Raw genomic sequence first — 5,162 nt, 5'->3', positions numbered from 1 at the left:
GAGAAGCAGAGAAATTAGTTAAATCATACAAAAAGTCTTCATCTGAACACAGATTCACTGACCTCAATATTCACAAGATCACCATTTCATTTGGCTAAATAATAGCTGGCTTTAACTCCAACCATCAGCAACAGATTGTCACCAGGAATCAATGCAAATGCCTTCCCAAACTGCAATGGCTAATTGCATTGTTTATAAGCCTTTTTTTTGTTGTTTGGTACATGAATTTGGGAGAAAAGGTACATTTAATACCGTTGCAGTTAGCAAATTAGTCTGTGACTGAACAAGTGACAAAAAATCATTATTTTTTTTTTAGCAAAATAGACAAATGGGAAGAGAAATATTTCAGAATAGCCTGCTGGCATATGTGTTGATTAGTCTGTCCAGTGGGAAGAAATATTCCATTAATAAAAAAAAATTGTATGAAATACTCATATTATAAATATGCCTAAACTTAAAAAATACTGCTATAAACTGAGCTAAAAATGCAAGACTTGTTTTGGTGGAAGTTACATAGTAACAGGAAACCTCTGAAACTTCAGTGTCTGTTGTAGTGGCCATAAATACTCAAATGTTTATTGTACATCTCTCTTGAGTTGAAAAACTGGCTGAAAACTTCATAGGATTATTGTTTATTTCAGCCTTTTATTCCACTCTGAAATAACTTGCTACAACCTATTGCTGGCCAAAGTCTTTATGAAAAATAGCCTGTCTAACGCTATTGTAACTTCTGGTCTTCAGTGAATCCTGTGCATACACTGACACTTAGAAATTAAATGAACTAAGTAGTAGTTTTAATTGATTAAAAAATTATGTTGTTCATTTATGTAAAAATAATTGAGTTAATTTGTATATTTTGCTTTAGTGAAAGCAACAAATAAAAACAGTTCTTACAGAAGATTTTTGACACTCCTATTCAGTTGCCTTAAATCCATGTTAGCTATGAAGAGGATCAAAGTTAGTGTCATTCTTAAATTACTTACAGTTGTTACATGTTAACTTAACTTACATGTCAGAGTTTGAGAACAGAGTGGGCACATCTGTGGCTCCAGCCAGGTGTGCCCCCTGTACTCACCAGCAGTGGCAGCAACACATCCAACAAAGATAAATGGGGGCAGAGGCAAGGAGAAGCCAGCACAGCCGTAGAGGATCCAAAGGGGGAGCCCCCCGGAGCCCTCTTAACTGACCCTGTAGGGAGCCACACTCCCGAGCTGTGCACAAACAGAGTGCGCAAACAGGCGTGCTCTGTGGGACCCAGGCAGGGAGCAGGCTAAGGGCAGAACTTCCTCCTCCCCAGGAGAATGGGAATTGCTTTAAGGCTGATTCCTGGGGCAGCAGCTGCAGTCACCCCAGGAGCCAGGGCTCTTCCTGCAGGGAGGGAGATGTAGAGAGCAGGGTAGCCTGAAGACTCTTTTGGCAAAGCCCATAGCAGCCTAATTGGCTGCTGGGCCAGTGCGGGAAATTCCAAACGTGGCCCTTAAAAGCCGTGGTTTGATGAAGCACCCAGCAATCAGGGCTTGAGGACATAAGTGGGGGCAGAGGCAAGGAGGAGCTGGCACAGCTGTAGAGGATCTGGAAGAGGAACCCCCCAGAGCCCTCTTAACTGACCCAGCAGGGAGCTGCGCTCCTGAGCCACACATGAACCAAGTGCATAAACAGGCATACTTTGTAAAGGCACACTGGCATTTGTATAGGTGTTTGTGCAAGGCGGCATGCAGGAGAAGCCAGGTCAGAGACTTCACCAGGGAGAAAGGAGGACATTTCGCTCTACAATAATAGTGAGTACACGGTGGATTGACAAGGCCCTGGACTGGGTGGCACTGCCCACCCAGGGCTTCTCTGCAGCCTCCACCCAAATGAAGCCCACGGGAGGGGGTGGCTAGATCCACCCTCCCCCCCATCTGGGGGGGCTGCATGGCAGGGCCTCTGCAGCCTGGGGGGAGGGGGTAGTGGGAGTTCCCTCGCTTGTCCCACATGTGCCCACCTTCAGGCCTTGGAGAAGCAGGTGAGGGAGCTCCAGGCTGAGGTCAGCAGGTTGCAGGGGATCAGGGTGGCTAAGGATGAAATTGGTGCATACTTTCATTCCCTGCAGGGCCAGGAACCTAGAGGAGAAGCCCCCTGGGAGAGACCCACCATAGGGGTATTGGCAGACAGTCACCTTCATAGCCAGGGCTACTTGTGCTACTTCAGTATCAGCTCCCAGGTACAGCTGGGGAACGGGTACAAGGCCCTGGCAGCCATAGAGGAGGAGGTAGGAGAGGATGCCACCAAGGAAACCGATGCCACTGCAGGCACAGCACAGAGCAAGAGTTATTGGAACACCAAGAGGAAGAGATGCCAGGTCCTCATCATTGGCAATTCCTTCCTTAGAGGAACGGAGGAGGCCATCTGTCACTCTAACCCCATGGCACCTGAGGTTCATTGCCTGCCTGAAGGTCAGATTCAGGACGTCACAGAGATGATCCTGGACCTCATCTTACCCTCTGATCAATACCCCGTGGTCCTTATCCATGTGGGAATGAATGATGCAGCCAGAGGCAGCCTGAATCATGTCATGAGAGACAACAAGGCTCTAGGGGCAAAGCTTAAGGAGACATGGGCACAGGTGTTTTTTTCTTCTATCCTTCCAGTGAGCAGATACAGGCAGCACCATGAGGCATGCATTGGCAAGGTTACCAGGAGGCTTCAGAACTGGTATTACCAGATGGGCCTTGGGTTCTTGGACCATGACCCACATTTGGGATGGGCTTCATCTCTCCCCGAAAAGTAAGAATGTTTTTTCTTCCAGGCCAGCTGATCTCATTCAGCAATCTTTAAACTAGGTTCCTCAGGGGATGGGGATGCAGAAGAACCTGAGGATACTTCACCATCAAGCCAGGTGATGTGCACAAGTAGTCCCCAGGTAAGTGACAGGGGCCAGGTCAGGCTTAGGAAAAAAGGGGTGGCAGGTGCACCTACAGGAGGCCTCAAAAACCTCTACACAAATGCTTGAAGCATGGGGAATAAGCAAGAGGAACTTGCCCTCCTGCTAGCTAGCAAAAACCCAGACCTAGTGGGGCTCATGGAAACCTGGTGGGATTCTACCCACTGCTGGGCAGTGGACATTGAGGGCTACAGGCTGTACAGGCAAGACAGAGGGTGGGGGGTGTAGTCCTCTACGTCAAAGAGCAATACACATCCTTGATGATGAGGATGGGGTCAGAGGAGGGGCAAAATGAGGTGTTGTGGGTAAGAACGCAAGGGGAGCATGGGGAAAGGGACTTGACAGTGGGTGTCTACTATAGACCACCTCACCAGGGGGATGAGCTGGACCTAGAATTTTCAGGTCAACTCACAAAGGCTGTAAAGTCAAGGGATGTGGTTGTCATGGGTGACCTAAACTACCCAGACATCTGCTGGGAGAAGCAGTCAGTCAGGTCTGGCTGCTCATGTACTTTTCTAGCTGGGATATAGAACCTCCACATAATCCAGGAGTTAGTCCCACCAGGGGAAATGCCTTGCTGGATTTGGTCCTTGCCACAGGTGATGACCTGGTGAGAGTGGGTGCTTGACCACCTGGGCAACAGTGATCTTTACCTGCTGGAATTTACTATCTAGCTCAGGGTGGTGAAAGCAAGCAGCAAGGCAGAGGTCCTCTACTTCAGGAGGGCCAACTTCTGTAAGCTAAGAAGATTAGTAGGAGAGGCATTGGGGTCTTGGAGCTTCAGTGAGATGGAAGTCCATGACGGGTGGTTGTTCCTCAAGGAGACAATCCTCTGAGCTCAAAGGGAGTCAGTCCAAATGCACACCAAGGGGGACAGGAGCACTAAGAAGCCCCCATGGCTTGGCAAAGGCATCCAGGGATGCCTGAGGGCAAAAAAGGAGGTGTACAAACAGTGGAAGCAAGGGGCTATCACCAAGAAGGATTATACCTCCGTTGCTTAGGACTGCAGGGAGCCTATTAGGAAGGCCAAGGCAGAAATGAAGCTAGAGCTAGTGACCAGAATTAGGGATAATAAAAAAGTCCTTCTTCAAATACATAGGAAATAAGAAGAAGGCACCAGGTAACTTTAGCCCCTACAGGATAGGACTGGCAAACTGGTGATTGCGGCAAATGAAAAAGTGGTTCTCTTTAATGAATTCTTTGCCTCCATAATCCTGAGCACGGACCAGAACATTTCCCCCACTAGAATTGTGGACAGACCCAGGAAAGGTACCTGCCATGCCTAGGGTCAGGGACAATCTAGTTAGGGAACTTTTGGAGGGGGTGGATGTGTTTAAATCAGTAGGTCCATATGCTCTTCACCCGAGGGTGCTGAGGGAATTGGCGGGGGTCATAGCGGGGACCCTGGCATGGCTCTATGAGCAGTCATGGGACCAGGGTACCAGAGGATTGGAAAAGGGCCAATGTGGTCCCCACTTAAAAGAAGGGGAGAAAGGAGGACCCCAGCAAGTATAGGCCAGTCAGTCTTACCTTGGTCCTTAGGAAGACCTTTGAGAAAATTATCAAGGAACATATCTGCATGGGCCCAGCAAGGGAGGTCATGCTCAGGTGCAACCAACATGGGTTCATTGAGGGCAGGTCCCACCTGACTAACCTGGTTTATTTTTATAATCAGGTCACAAAGTCCCTGGATGAGGGTGTCGGTGTGGATGTAATCTTCCTGTACTTTAAGAAGGCCTTTGACACTGTTTCTCACAATATTTTCACAACCCCCCCCCCAAAAAAAAACTAGGTGATTGTGGCATTGATGCCTACACAGTCAGATGGGTGGCAAATTGACTAGATGGTCACACCCAGAGAGTGGTAGTGGACAGGTAATTTTCGGCTTGGAGGGATGTGGGCAGTGGAGTCCCCCAGGGCTTGGTCCCGGGTCCTGTACTGTTCCACACCTTTACCAGTGATCTGGATGTGAGTGTGGCTGTCCAAATTCACTGACCCCAATTGTGGGGTAAGGTGGGCATGCTGGAGGAGAGGGACATAATCCAGCTAGATCTAGACAGATTAGAGAGGTGGGCAGATGAGAATTGGATGGAGTTCAGTTCAGACAAGTGCAAGGTACTGCATTGAGGGAGAAAGGACCAACAAAACACCTATAGGATGGGGAACACTCTTCTTGGCAACACAGTAGCAGAAAGGGAACTTGGAGTCACTGTTGACTCCAGGATGAACATGAGCCACC

The sequence above is a fragment of the Gavialis gangeticus genome, unplaced genomic scaffold (assembly GCF_001723915.1).
Source record: "Gavialis gangeticus isolate Ggan-Ray unplaced genomic scaffold, GavGan_comp1, whole genome shotgun sequence".
NCBI lineage: Eukaryota > Metazoa > Chordata > Crocodylia > Gavialidae > Gavialis > Gavialis gangeticus.
Note: the sequence above shows the minus strand (reverse complement) of the source record.